Raw genomic sequence first — 16,794 nt, 5'->3', positions numbered from 1 at the left:
TATTTTTGAGTATATATAGAATTAGTATGGGCATTAAATGAATTGAAAATATACCTTTTGAATTCTTGTGGTTGTATATGGTCATGATATTCTAACTTTAACTCTTTTGTATGTAAATGAAATAAAGTTTAAAAATTTGTTTTGTGCTGAAAATAGTTGATTTGTGAAGTCCTGACCCTTTAGTGTCAAAGGGGTTAATTACACTTCACCTGAAGCTTTATTTTCCACCTTTTTTATACATGTGATTCTGTGTACAATAAGATCAGATCCTCCATCAACTCCTGAATATAAAACCGCTTCCGTGGTGTAGTGGTTTGAGCGTCCACCCGGAGAGCAAAAGGTCGTGGGTTCGATCTCCAGCTGCGTCATACCAAAAGACGTTAAAATATGGTACTTGTTGTTCCCTGCCTGGCCCTCGTGTGCAACAAGGACTGATCGGCTCGGAGTCAGTATAATGTGTCTGGGTGTGGTATTCTTGCTTAACTGCGGCATGGTATCTCAGTGAGCTAGCACTATAAAACCAGCTTAAGTCTGGGCTAGTACAAGCAGCCGCACATACACACGCATGTATGTCGTCATATGAGCAAAATATTCTTAAGTACGACGTTAAACCCCATTTCACCTCAACTCAGCTCACATCCTCAATATTAAACAGTTGGGTTTTCTGCTAAAATTTGATGATACAGATGTGGATGGTTTCAGTCATTGGTTGTCAGAACTTGTCTGGTCTGGACTGGATGGCCTGTGAAGATCCGTGTTAGAATGGGTTGTCAGCAACCCACACTTGTCATAAGAGATGACTGACGGCATCGGGTGGTGAGGCTCGATGACTTGGTTGACATATGTTAGGGTATCCCAGCTGCATATCGATGCTCATGATTGTCTGGTGCAGACTCAATTATTTACAGAAGCCATATAAACTACCGGGCAAAAGAAAATAAAGGGTCATATAATGAGACAGGAGTCAAGGGACACGTCATCAATAGCGAGTGTGACCACCCTCGGCATCCATACACGCCAACACACATTGACACAATCAGTCCATGGATGACGTCAGCAGGAATCCTGTTCCATAAGTCCAAGAGAGTCTGTTCAAGTTCCCGTCGGTTTGCTGGAGGTGGTTGGTACATGCTGTCTCAGCTGAAGATCAAGATGATCACGGAGATGTTCAAAGGTGTTCATGTCTGGTGAACACGCTGGCCAAGCTGACTCTCTCCCAGTCATGTCACTGGCACCGACGTACAGTTCGTGCCCATTGCAGACTGCGTATACCAGCCATACCAAGTCGCCAAAGGACTGTTCGTCTGCTGATGGCGTGTCCTTGTGCAGTCGCCGACACGAATCTGTTTCGGAGGTGGATCTGTCGGATGTAACGGTCTTCTGACGGTGTCGTGACTCTCAGTCTTCCAGATCTTGGGCGGTCTTGGGTCTGGCCCGTTTACCACCAATTTGCAGATGGTGGCCTGGAATGTTGCAGATTGCAGCGTAGACTAACATCTAGTTTCTGAAATGAACATACTTTACAGAAAAATACACGGTTCACAATGTAATGAAAAGGAGCCCTGGGACTTTCTTCATTTTCAGATTTGCCACATATTCTGGAGTTTCGTGAGCTTTCTTGGATATGATTGTTTCAGAGTATGTTTGACAGACTAACCCAGCTAACATCACAAACCTGGGCCGGTACTACCATCGTTGTATGACCGCCTCCGTGGTGTAGTGGTTAGAGTGTCCGCCCGGAGAGCGGAAGGTCGTGGGTTCGATCCCCGACTGCGTCATACCAAAAGACGTTAAAATATGGTACTTGTTGGTCCCAGCCTGGCGCTCGGTATTACTGGGTACAACAAGGACTGGTCGGCTCGAAGTCAGTATACTGTGTCTGAGTGGGGTATTCATGCTTCACTGCAGCATGGTATCTCAGTGGGCTAGCACTAGAAAACCAGCTTCAGTCTGGGCTAGTACAAGCAGCCGCACATGCACATACACACGCATGCACGTCGTCATATGAGCGAAATATTCCCAAGCACCACGTTAAACCAGAGACCATATAACATATTATATGGTCTCTGGTTAAACCCACTTTAACCTCACCTCACCATCGTTGTGGCCTGTACCGTTGGTACTGGCACAATGTACGACAGTATAGAGCCAGTACTGGACCAATGCTTGTTTTCCGTTAGTGGCCCGTTAAAGGCAAAACTGTACTGGGCCATATATAGGTGGTTACAGTAAATACTGCACCGCAATACTGTTCCAGCCCAGTACTGGCCCAGTACAGGCAGTTCACTTCCTGTCTGGTGAATTGTGGGATATCATCTCAGGGCCATATCCTCTGCTCAAGAGAGGTGGCCGAAAGGTGGAATGTGACATTTTCCACATATCTCAATGTATGTTGACTTACTGTGACACTAAAAAATAACAGTACAGAGACTACTTTTTCAACTAAGGGTAAGTGTTGAGCTAAATTTTGAACAATGACATGCAGTATGAATTTCGCTGGGACAGAGCATTTAGAAACAGTATGTATGTCATGTTGTTGCGGAAAACCTGTTGACATGCCTCATTCAAGAACAAACTCAATATATGGCCAATATTATTGTATTGTTTGATAAACATTTCATACTGGACAAAACGTGAAAGACTGAATCAAAAGTAAATGAAAATTTGAAAATACTTGAAGTTCAAAAAGAGACTGTATCAGGTGAACTGAATTTTGGAACTTCTGTTGAACAAGCTCATCCAGAACAAAACAGAGTTGGTCATTCACAGACGTTTGGAATTCTTGAAACAAATACTGAACTAAACGACAAGGTGCATGATGGCACAACTGCAATTACTGAATCTGTCAGTCTCCCCAGTGGTTATGTATGTTATGCTCGAGGCCGAGAAAAGTGAACTCTGAATCAATGAAAAAATGATGCATCATATTTTCATCTCGTTTCATGAATTAAACTCATATGGACAAACTTGGGTTTTCTCTTTTTCTGAGTTTGTGTTGGTATCAGCTTGTTTTAAATAGTAGAAACTGTATTAAACGTACGCGGGCCAGTGCCGGCCAAACTGTAAAAGGCCAATCTGCTACCGTTACGGCTGGCTACTGGGCCATACTTCTTTGCCTGTACTGGTCCAGTTCAACGCCAATGTGCAAAATACTACAGGCCCAGGTCCCGAATGCCTTAAATGGGAATGATTTTCTGACTTTACTGGGTTACGTGATGTTAGCTGGGAAGTGCATTGTTAAACAACAAACGGACTGGATTGGACTGTTCTGTGAGTTGGCACAAGAAAATACATGTAGACTGACGTATTACGGAACAAAGTATAACAAACATTACTTTCTGTCTGATCTCTCACATAAAGCGGACACACTGTGACGTGACGGGAGCACTGTACAAAGTGGCTTAACCGAGATCACTCACTCACTGATTGTGACAACACGGGGAGACTTCTGCTGAAGAGATTTTACGAGCGCTTTCGGTCATTTATGTTCTTTAGGCTTAACATAAATGTGCGAGATGTCTGTGTCTCTGTGTGTAGCGGCATGGTATATCAAGAAATCGGTATCTTGCACCATAAAGACGGCATAAGTCCGGACCGCACGCACGTACAGACGCGCGTGTGCATACGCACGCGCACGCACACGCACACACCGACTCAAGCGATGTTGCCCATTCACTCCCTCGATAGCAAGCTCTTCGAAGGGTATTGGGCACGTCATGTTTCTGTTTTAATTCGACGCGGTGGGGTAGCCAAGCGGTTAAAACGTTCGCTTGTCACGCAGCAGACCCGGGTTCGATTCCCCACACGAGTGTGAAGCCCATGTCTGGTGATATTGCTGGAAAATTACTAAAAAGTAGCGAAAACCCATACTCACTCTGAATTCTCTAAAATGTGAGGTTTAAAGGTCCGCATGTCCAATACTGAAAATTCTCCTCTGTCAAGCATAATTTTCCATAAACAAAACAGCTTCCTCAAAATAATCCGCAATGTATTCATTTCGAAAGACATTGCATAAAGGCTAGGACGATGTTAGGTATGTATTGCATCACTGTTATGTCTCTTAAACAGACACAAAAACTGAAAGACGGTCTGCCCTTAAATTTGAGGCTGCAACTGTGTTTGTCTACACCAAATAATTCTCATTTAAGCCCAGGAATGTCTCAACCACACGAATGATTCGCAAGCCCTCAGACGAAGATGCACATTGACAAATATTGTACCATCCTTGCTAGGAGCCCTCATGACGGAACTTCTACTTATAACAGGACGAGAAATATTTCTACGCATAACAGTAAATAACTTTCATTGTTCCAATGCTCAAACACAGGCCGAGATTCCAGTTCAGTGTTTGCTTTTCAATTCAGAGGCATAAAGCCATCGTTATGACATCCAACAAGTCATCTGGCAGATATTGGTTGTGTAACGCAGCATTTAGGCTTGTCCCAGCAATACGATGACCGTCTGTAAACAATCAACTCTGGAGCGAGTCAATCCAGTGATTGACATCATGACCATCAGATGCGATGGCATGCTAGTCAACAAGCGTGATCACCTGATCCCGTTAATAGTCCCCATTAAACATGTTCATGCTGTTGATCACTGGATTGTCTGGTCCATACGCGATTGAAGTTACAGAACTCCGGCATATAGGTGGAATATTGCAGAGAGCAGCGTTAACCAACAAACAAACACCATCTTAACATGCGTGGGTTGTGAAGACAACTTCTTCAACTGGGATGTTTGTTGGAGACCTGTTCAGTGAGATATGGCTGTATCCTCAGGTTAAGGTTCGTTTGTTAAACGCCGCAGTCAGCAATATTACAGCTGTATGACGGTGGTCTGTAAATAATCGAGTCTGTACCAAACAATCCAGTGATTAGCATCATGAGCACCGATCCAAATCGACATGTGTCAATCAAAAAGGCAAAGATTTATGGATTTCAGTTCAAGTCGTGTTCGCCAAATTAAAGAATTTCCTACATGCATAAAATGCTTGCCTTTCTGTGTATCGCTTCTATATGACGTTCAAAGACTGTTTTTGTCAAGACTACGTTTGAATATCCATGCAACGTTCCGGAAATGACTCAAAACTGAATAAATCTGCCCCTCGCATCTTGGGTTCGAACCCATGACAGACGGATCTTTGCCAATGGCTTGGTTTCTAAGGACTGAACCGAATTTTAACTATTGAATCACGGAGTTTTAGCAGACCTGCACTAACTGCAAACAGTGGAAGAACTTTGAAATGAAAGCGCCAAAATCCCTTTCCATATCCATAAGAAATATCTCTCGTTGATAATACAATTCCGAGCATATCATAAGCGCTGTTTTCCCCTTATCCCCTTGAAAAAGCTGCAGGTTTTAAGGAACTAGAATCATAAAATGTTGTGGGTCCTGATCAGCACGTGAAGGCCCTATATTTTAGCTGCAGTGTAAGTAATTCCAAGCAAACAAACATGTGACAACTGACAAACTGAGTTAAAGAGGACTTTCAACAAAATCGACATCCATGTCAAGATCCAAGTCTTCTTAAAAGTCTGTAAATCTAAATTGGTTCCTCGAAAATGATATTCGTTTCACTTACAGACAACAGCTGGTGATTGAGATAAAAGAATCTAGAAAATTACTGAATAACAAAATGATATTTGTTTCTATTAAATAACATGTGTAGGTTTATACCACCTAACACGGGTTACAACAAGGGGTATTAATTGCTGTATTGCATGTGAAAACTTATGGGCCGACACTGTTTTGAGAATACAAACAGATTTTACATGACATGATTAAATATCGAGGTAAAAACACAGAAATGGGATCAATTTAGATCAGTCATTATACAGATAGGGCCTAACGACACCAATCAATTGTGACAGAAGCGTCTATGAAAACAAGTTGTAACTCGGAAACTAGGCAAAGCAGGAGACAAAATTAAATGCCAGTAGATTGTGAGAACATATAGCTTTCATTTTCCACAACAATTGTCACGATTTCAGGTTTATACAAGCCTGTAAACAAGATAATTTACCCCCTAAAATGTAGATGAATTCTGCATCGGCCCTCAAAGCTATTCCTCATATGACGTCACAGAGTCGCGCCGCTCTGATTGGTTGAAATTTCGTTCGCGGGTGAGAATTGTGCACTGTTGTCAAAAAGGTCGATTTAAGTCAATTAAAGGTCGAAATGAGTAGTTTTAATGACGGGGGTTTCATTTATAACGATGCCAGTTAGTGATTTATGTATTTTTACCCCCTAGGGTTTATGTGACCTTTAACATAAATGTGCGAGATGTCTGTGTCTCTGTGTGTAGCGGCATGGTATATCAAGAAATCGGTATCTTGCACCATAAAGACGGCATAAGTCCGGACCGCACGCACGTACAGACGCGCGTGTGCATACGCACGCGCACGCACACGCACACACCGACTCAAGCGATGTTGCCCATTCACTCCCTCGATAGCAAGCTCTTCGAAGGGTATTGGGCACGTCATGTTTCTGTTTTAATTCGACGCGGTGGGGTAGCCAAGCGGTTAAAACGTTCGCTTGTCACGCAGCAGACCCGGGTTCGATTCCCCACACGAGTGTGAAGCCCATGTCTGGTGATATTGCTGGAAAATTACTAAAAGTAGCGAAAACCCATACTCACTCTGAATTCTCTAAAATGTGAGGTTTAAAGGTCCGCATGACCAATACTGAAAATTCTCCTCTGTCAAGCATAATTTTCCATAAACAAAAACAGCTTCCTCAAAATAATCCGCAATGTATTCATTTCGAAAGACATTGCATAAAGGCCAGGACGATGTTAGGTATGTATTGCATCACTGTTATGTCTCTTAAACAGACACAAAAACTGAAAGACGGTCTGCCCTTAAATTTGAGGCTGCAACTGTGTTTGTCTACACCAAATAATTCTCATTTAAGCCCAGGAATGTCTCAACCCACGAATGATTCGCAAGCCCTCAGACGAAGATGCACATTGACAAATATTGTACCATCCTTGCTAGGGAGCCTCATGACGGAACTTCTACTTATAACAGGACGAGAAATATTTCTACGCATAACAGTAAATAACTCATTGTTCCAATGCTCAAACACAGGCCGAGATTCCAGTTCAGTGTTTGCTTTTCAATTCAGAGGCATAAAGCCATCGTTATGACATCCAACAAGTCATCTGGCAGATATTGGTTGTGTAACGCAGCATTTAGGCTTGTCCCAGCAATACGATGACCGTCTGTAAACAATCAACTCTGGAGCAGTCAATCCAGTGATTGACATCATGACCATCAGATGCGATGGCATGCTAGTCAGCAAGCGTGATCACCTGATCCCGTTAGTCCCCATTAAACATGTTCATGCTGTTGATCACTGGATTGTCTGGTCCATACGCGATTAGTTACAGAACTCCGGCTTATAGGTGGAATATTGCAGAGAGCAGCGTTAACCAACAAACAAACACCATCTTAACATGCGTGGGTTGTGAAGACAACTTCTAACTGGGATGTTTGTTGGAGACCTGTTCAGTGAGATATGGCTGTATCCTCAGGTCCAGGTTCGTTTGTTAAACGCCGCAGTCAGCAATATTACAGCTGTATGACGGTGGTCTGTAAATAATCGAGTCTGTACCAAACAATCCAGTGATTAGCATCATGAGCACCGATCCAAGCAAATCGACATGTGTCAATCAAAAAAGGCAAAGATTTTATGGATTTCAGTTCAAGTCGTGTTCGCCAAATTAAAGAATTTCACATGCATAAAATGCTTGCCTTTCTGTGTATCGCTTCTATATGACGTTCAAAGACTGTTTTTGTCAAGACTACGTTTGAATAGCCATGCAACGTTCCGGAAATGACTCAAAACTGAATAAATCTGCCCCTCGCATCTTGGGTTCGAACCCACGACAGACCTTTGCCAATGGCTTGGTTTCTAAGGACTGAACCGAATTTTAACTATTGAATCACGGAGTTTTAGCAGACCTGCACTAACTGCAAACAGTGGAAGAACTTTGAAATGAAAGCGCCAAAATCCCTTTCCATATCCATAAGAAATATCTCTCGTTGATAATACAATTCCGAGCATATCATAAGCGTTGTTTTCCCTTATCCCTGAAAAGCTGCAGGTTTTAAGGAACCAGAACCATAAAATGTTGTGGGTCTTGATCAGCACGTGAAGGCCCTATATTTTAGCTGCAGTGTAAGTAATTCCCAGCAAACAAACATGTGACAACTGACAAACTGAGTTAAAGAGTTTACAACAAAATCGACATCCATGTCAAGATCCAAGTCTTCTTAAACGTCTGTAATCTAAATTGGTTCCTCGAAAATGATATTCGTTTCACTTACAGACAACAGCTGGTGATTGAGATAAAAACTAGAAAATTACTGAATAACAAATGATATTTGTTTTTATTTTTATTTCATTCAGTCCGCGGGCTTAAATTTAACAGCCAATTTCGAGAGACAAATGACATCAATGGTCTCTCGGATCAGATGAATGTTTAACAAATGAAACTCTTCACAAAAATGTGGAAGATTGATTAAGATAAAATTTGAAATAAAGCATTTTTGTCCAAGATATTTTTTATGGATTAAGTTTCTTTCTTACTTCCCACAAAACGTTTCGGGACCATTACAGATCCCTTCATCAGGTGAACTCACCTTCATCAGGTGAACTGGAAGGGGTCTGTAATGGTCCCGTAACGTTGTGTGGGAAATAATAAAGAAACTTAATCCATAAACAAATATCTTGGACATCTATATACGACTTCTAAATGCCGCTAAATTACATCATAAAATATTTTGTTTGATAACACATAACGTCATTTTTGTTTTCCTGTTTTGCATAATCATTTCATGCTTACTAAGTTTGAGATAATAAATATAATTCGACATCAGTAAAGAAAGTGACTTCATGAAGCTGAAATAGGTGCAGCATATACAAATGTCATTGCATTACTTGAAGCTGCCAATAGATCAGTTTATAACATACTGAAATAAAAGCGTTTGTTAATAAATCATGATCACGATATATACGACTTCAATCTACAACACACTTCATCTTATTTCGAACTTCAAACTTTACCAGGGTTAAATACTAAACGCACTTCAACCTTCTTACAGATGCACATTTTCTGAAAAACCGGTGAGAATGTTTCTCCGGAAAACCGATGTTTATCTTCAGTGGTTACTAACGGGATCGGGTGATAAGCCTTGCTGACTTGGTGATGGATGTCATCGTATCCTGACATTGTCGACCATCTTAACACAACCACTGCTCATGACGTCAATCGTGGTTTGTCTGGCGCAGGCTTGATCATTTACATACCGCCGTCACATCACATACAAACAACAATTTGTTTATTCTGCTCGAAGAAAACAATTAATTTCAAGGCAAGATCTTGCACTCTCTGAAACATGTCATTACTGTGTCGTCAGCACCCTGAGACCGTCTCACATCCGTATTCACCATTTGGCCATTCAAGTGTCTCGGCAAGTCAAAACATTTCATTACGTGGGCGGCGTGTTTTTAGAAAATCAGATATTCATACGCAAAATTTGGAATCAAGATGTTATTTACAAAACCGGTAAATGACATTAAATAGAAAATTTCGTGGCCAAGCGTAACAAACAAACTATTTTAAAAGGATTATCTGTAGAATAGGAATTGCGATATGGAATCTGGAGGGATATTTCGATTTGGGAAGAATTTATTTTTAGCGCGGAGGGATAAACTTCCAGGAGTGGTGATAACTTGGTGTGTAAACCTCGCCACGTGCACTGGAAGCTGAGGCGGCAAGTTTGCAGACGGGTCAAGATTTGCACTCTTTCCCGTTATATTTGATCAAAGCCACTGGAATTTCGCCCCCGGTCGTCAATTTAAGACAGTATCATATTGCACTGTTCTGAGAGGGACAGAACCGTTGTCATAACTTTCAAGTGATAAAATTCCTGGAGATTCCATACCAAAGTGGTTGTTCTGAATTCCTGCTTCAGCTTCCAGTCAACACGGGTGCCTTTCGATCGGAGACTATATTTCAGTGGGAATGATGGCCGTAGACAACTGTAATTGATCCAAGTTTGAGGTAAGTTTGACGAAATCTTGGCAGAGATTTGTAACTTGTTCCCGTCCGTTTTCCTCATCGAGTTGACATTTCGTCTAAGCCAGTGTTGGGTCTGGCGTCATATTACATCAGTTGTTTGGTTACGCGTCCGCTCAGAGTTTATGGCCAAGAAATAATCTGGTGCCTCTTTCTCATAGAAGGGACTAGCTTCGTAAAGTAATGTATGTACGTTCCTTATGCATAACTCGCTTCAAGAGAATGTCACTTTGCAACTGCGCGAATGGTCCATTTAATTAATATTTACGATACTAAACACAGGTAGTTTACGGGATAATATTGTCGTTGTCAAGGACAAGTGCTTACTGCAATAAACATTGTGATTCCTCATCAAATACTAGAGCGATAACGGTGTAGAATTTCGGAATTCCCACATAAAATATAACATGAACCAACTTATTTATGGCTGATGAAGAGAACACATGTTACAATTTTAGAACACCCGAATATGTGTTCGCTTTTATTTTGTACCGGGCCTCTATAAACTAGTGGCTATATTTTCATATACATGTACATTATAAGAAGTGCCAGTGAAGTTAGGAATATAAAGATGTTGTTTTCCGTAAAACTTGTCATGTATTAACACTATAAGAACTCTGACAGGAGGTATGTTTTTGATAAACAAACTGCTGAAGTCATTAACTAATCATGTATGAGTTATTCACAAGATGAGTGAAAATTTGACCCAATGCATTTCCAGTTTTGATTGAATAATTGACTTGATATAGTTGGAATTGTGCAATTTTAGCAGAGATTTCTAATAAATATGTAAATGTGTTGTCATGTTTATTTGTTTTCATAAAGTAAAACGATACATGTTTTGTTTCCATTAGGCTGATTGTATTTCATACTCTTGTCAGCAAAAACATAAATTTCACAAAGAAAAGAATATATTTTCCTTATCTGAGAGAAACAAACTGTTCTTTACTTTAACTAATTTCAAAGCCATGGTAAATATTGAACAAATTATGAAACGCCCATGACACTTATATAAAACCATGTATCCAACTATATGAGAAGACGATTTTGTTTTAGATAAGCAATGAAATTTATTTTGTGTCCCTCTTTAAAATCCCATTGGACACCTTGCATTACAATTACCACCGGCGCTGTGGTTGTAAGTGGTAAATAATGGCATTTTTCCATACGCTCTCACCACAGAGGCAAGTGTAGCTGGAACATCACATACTGGTGTATCTGGTAAATGTCATGGAGCACTGGTAGAGCCGTAGTACACCACATGGGATATAGGGGTTATACCACACTGCCTTGGGTGAAGAATGGTTCAATGGGCAGCTAGGCTTTGATACATGACTGTTATATTGATGGACCGGTGTTGGATAACTGTGTGTTAGATGAATCTGTAGACGGCTGTGATACAGGTATGTGTGAGGTTATATATATTCTATAGCTTCAGAATGTTGTTATCTGTTGTAGGGAAGATAGGATGAGATCTAAAGTTATCTATTGAATAAAGGATATGTGTCTCCCTGGCAACTTGTGCTTCTTACCTATGGACTGATACAATCATGTGGAGTTGTATTGTATTCAGGATACAGTGCCTGGCTCTCTGTATTGTGTCTGACTATAAAGGATATAATGCTGTCATCACATAATGGAGAGAGTGTCAAGTTCATGACATAAAGGATAAAGTGTGCACCTGTCCATGACTTAAAGGATAAACTGTCCTGATGTCAATAACAAAGGAAAAAGGTTTCAGTGCACTGACATAACAGAATAGCTATCCATATCAAGAGATGCCAAACTCTACGATTTTATTGTAATCGCTACAAATTTTAGCCTCAAACTACGCCAATACGATTGCACTAGAAATTCTACAAAAATTGGATTTCGTTTTATTCAAATTATGATATATAGACAAAAACCTATATTTTCGTCAATTAAATACACTTCACTTAACTCTCATTCATTAGATTTAATGACATATTTGAACTGGAATCATTGCAAGTAACAATTTGGACATCTGCTTTTGGGAGTATGTGAAATTAAAACTTCACTCTTGATTAGTGTCATATTATCTTTCTCAGAATCCATCATGATTTTAAGTATTTAGTTGACTACTAATTTTATGATCAAACTACTAGTTTTGATCCTTGAAACTACTATTTGCAACACTGTTGAGTTGGCATCTCTGCATATCACTCAGAGAATGTAAGATGCATCTATTAATCCCAAGATAAAGTGTGCAGATTTAAAACATTGAGGATAGAGTTTCTGGCTCTTACTTTAATGGTCAGTCTATGATTCACAAAGACATGATGGAGGCACGCTGACAGGCATTCAGTCGAGTCTGCCACTGAAGCAGTCATAGGGCTCACTCCAAATCACCATTTAAGTTAACTTTTACTTGAAATCTCATCCAAGATGAAAGTGTGGATACTAAAAAATGTGGGAAATTCTGTATAAATATAACTATTTCATGCCTTACCGATTTTTTTCCTGAGTGATCATGTGCAGTGCCAGTACTTCTCACTTTCAAACAGTGCATGACTGAAGACTTGCAGAAACCTTGGAACTGGGGAACATTTACTAGTGTTCCGGACAAGGGCACTGAACATGGAATCTGAAAAAATACCTCTAAGGATTTACTCAGATATAACTTGAAAATTTGAAAAAGTTGTTTGGGAAATTAGTTTTAGTAATAGTTATATGCAAATAACGAACGAATTGGGATCACAGTGCAACTGGTATGACAGTTGACGTTATGGCAACCAACAATCTTGGACGATAGGGAAAGATGGGAAATTTCAAACCTGACGTTTTTGGATCAGTTGTGCATAACACCACTATAATTTGCAAACATTCATTAACTGGACAAGACATAATGCATATAAATATCTAACCCATGAAGGTCCGGGTTAGAATTGATCTTCAGTAACCCATGCTTGTCGTAAATATCGTATGACGTCTGATGAAGTTTGTCTTCTTCCAGTGACCAAGTTCTGTTATTGTTGTCAGTGACACTTATCTTTGTATCTTGATTCTTTGCGTTACATTTATGTTAAACAGTCCCCTACTTCTATATTGAAGTAATGCACAGGATAATGACTGTATATATTATAAAAAACGCTGTAATGGAATCTACAAAGTGTGTGCATTGTTATATGCTCTGCAGATAATACATTGTTTTAGATGAGCAATTTGTAATCTAAATGTATGATATGTCACTCAAAAGAAGTTAAGGACCATCTGATTCTTTCATATATTTCATATAATGCTATGAAAGATAAATGATAGTAATATGAAGGACAAGGTTTGTCCTAGTTTTGAATAGTATATTTCTGTGGTAGTAGCACCCTCGGAACTAATTTTAGAAATGTGAGACCTAATGGTGAAAATGGCACGGACCATTTTGTAGACGTATGAGGTGCATGATATATATGCCTGCTGTCAGTGCCAGATGAGCTGTAAGTATACATGCAAGGTAGGACAAGACGATGTTTATCAGGGTTGATGGCGAACATGTGGTCCCGATGAGAACAAGGTGATGTGTATAGAGACACCTGGTGAGAAACTGCCTCAACAATAGTGAGGGGAATTATCGCCAATCGCAAACAGGCGAAATCTCCGACTGGCGAGGTGTTAGGTCTGCTAGTTGTTGTGTCTGGGGAAGGTGTTGTACGATGTGCAATGGGAGAGGGAGGGATGTTGCTGGGTTAGATACAGTGGATGAGTGACTGTGTGTATTGGGGATGCTTCTTCGGTTCTGTTACTGAGTGTTTGACTGATCCAATGCTGATCATCCTTGTCATCGGGTATGTTGTAGAGTAACATATTGCCAAAGAAATATTATTTTACACAATATGGAAATGGGTTTTTTTCATTTTGACAGAGCTTGCTAGACTTGCTCATATATAACTCCAGAGTGATATTTTTATTAGATACAAATTTTGGGTGGTGCAATCATGGTGCATGATTAGGTCAGTTGCATTAACCTTTTTGATTGAGGGAGTTTAGAACTACTCTAGCAATGTCAAGGCTGAGAGTCAGTTTCACACACTGTACATGGGTAAAGCTTAGGAGTGTGGTAGTGTTGGGAATTGTTTAAAATCTCATAATTGATTGGTTCATTACAACCGATCAATCATCGAAAATAATTGGTTAGCATCATTTATGAAATTTGTTAATGCACATAAAAATAAGGAAAAAAATATGTAGTTCTTTTGGGGCTTTTTGTCAAAATTTCACATCTTTAAAGGATGACTAGTATGTTAGGAACATAAATTTCTTGGAATCTTTAAGATAAATTCAATCATGACTTGAAACGAGCTTGTAGTGCTTACGAAATTTAACAGACAAAACCAACCATGTGAAAAATATTGTTAATAAAAACAAGTTTTCCAAAATTGTTTGTGTTCGATTATGAGAAATTATGATCGATTGCTTGGTCGTTTAGTAACTACGACCAATCTTCGATTATTTCAATTAATCGGACCACCACGAGAGTGTGGGTCTTTGCTATGAGGCCAGCCTCTAGCCCTTTGGAGTCATGACTCATTACATATATGATAGAGTCATGACTGTTATGTAGACTTATGGATGAGCTTAGTTTCAAATACTGATCACAGAACCCCTTCTGTTAAATTACACACAGTATAATCAAAACAGATGACAGAAAAAACTGAAGTTTCTGCAAACAGTTGATTGAATGTGTGATGAAAGTCCATGACATCCTGGTTGTTGTGTTTGACATGATTAAGGTGAGGTGAGGTGAGGTGAGGTGAGGTGAGGTGAGGTGAAATTTGGTTTTACTTTGTGCTTGAGAATATTTCGCTCATATGACGACGTGCATGCGTGTGTATGTGTATGTGCGGCTGCTTGTACTAGCCCAGACTTAAGCTGGTTTTATAGTGCTAGCCCACTGAGATACCATGCCGCAGTGAAGCATGAATACCCCACTCAGACACATTATACTGACTCCGAGCCGACCAGTCCTTGTTGTACCCATTAATGCCGAGCGCCAGGCAGAGACCAACAAGTACCATATTTTAACGTCTTTTTGGTATGATGCGGTCGGGGATCGAACCCGCGACCTTCCGCTCTCTGCGGACCCTTTAACCACTAAACCACAGAGGCGGTCAACATGATTAAGGAGTATATATACTTTGTCAGTGTAGAGCAACGTAAACTGTAGACTTAATAATAATTATGAGTGCTGAACAGAGTCTGGAACCGTCAAGTGATACCCTTTTGAAATTTTAAGTCTATCCTGTGTAGATACATTCCCATGTATCTCGTGCTAGTCAGGTTGTGAGCATGGTCTGGTTGGCAACCTGTCAGACCTGATGTCATCATAACCTGTTGAAATGGAGTGTTGCTCATGCTATTAGTCACTGATTTGGCTGTCATGATTTGATTATTTACCAGCCACTTTGATATAACTAAAGCATTGCAGACTTTGACATAGAAGAACCATTATCTAAACAATGGAAGTGTGCTCTTCATGTACTAAGAAACAATGGTAGCATGATTTTAATTTGTATCTATCTTACTAATAAATACTAGCTATTATCAGTTTCTGAAATAAATGTAGACTTATTCTACAACCTACATCTGGAAATAAGCTTAATTTGTGTATCATTATCATTCAGTCCTGTCAAATATAAGGAGTCATTATTTGTTGTTCCACGAGGATACACTAAATGATTATGAGCATGTCGACAGGATGTCCCAAGTATATTCAGATCATACCAGAAAATGTAGAACATTGACGGTCTTGTTCACAGAGCAAGCACACACTGTGAAGTCTGTCCTGAGTCAACTTGTGTGAAATGTCAGTTATATAAATATACATGTATGGCAGATTGACATGCACTTTGAAAACATCGTTCATGCATCCTGATCCGTACACACGCTACCCCAGATGTGACGTGACGTCGCCAGGAAATGTCAGACCTGAGTTCAGTGCACTCAAAGTGTGGATGTTGCATGGCTGTTCTGTAGTTGTGTGGATGTTGTGTGGTTGTTCTGTAGTTGTGTGGATGTTGTTGTTGTGTGTTGTTGTGTAGTTGTTGTGTGGTTGTTCTCTGGATGTTGTGTGGATACTGCTTGAAGGACAAACCAAAGCAAAGGATGAAGTCACCTTCACATGGATCTATTCAGCTTGGACCTTGTTAGACTGGATTCTTGTTAGTTTTAAATTTGCTTGTCTAGATCTTTGTTTCTACCTTTCCATATGGGATCTTTAGTGGAATCGTGTTTGCCTTGTGTGTTTGGACCTTGTTTGTGTGTGACCTTACTTATTAGTCTATTATTACAGACTTTGCTATTTGGCATCCTATATCATCTGGATCTTGTATCTTCTGTCTGGTCTAGTACTCTTATACCATTTTCTTGTGCCTTGTCAATAAATACATTATATCAACTGATCACTTCCGACATTAGCCAATGAAAATAAACAGTACCTTTATGAAGAAATGTGTTCTTTGAATAAATATTGTTCAAATCGCCACAAACAGGAAATTTGTCTTTAAAGAACGTTGGATCCAACAGCTGGTTTTGATCCACAGTTTCAGAGAAATCAGCGCGCCAGCATCAAGAAATCAGTAGTTTTGAACTAGGTGTGGCTCAAAGGTTGATGATTCGTTATGATCCGTACTTGATATCAAATCACATAAACACATGTTCCATTTGTACATTTGAATCAAGAACAAGCCCCAAAG

Source organism: Haliotis rubra, unplaced genomic scaffold (assembly GCF_003918875.1).
Source record: "Haliotis rubra isolate DU_JTF1 unplaced genomic scaffold, ASM391887v1 Scf126, whole genome shotgun sequence".
In the NCBI taxonomy this organism is placed as follows: domain Eukaryota; kingdom Metazoa; phylum Mollusca; class Gastropoda; order Lepetellida; family Haliotidae; genus Haliotis; species Haliotis rubra.
Note: the sequence above shows the minus strand (reverse complement) of the source record.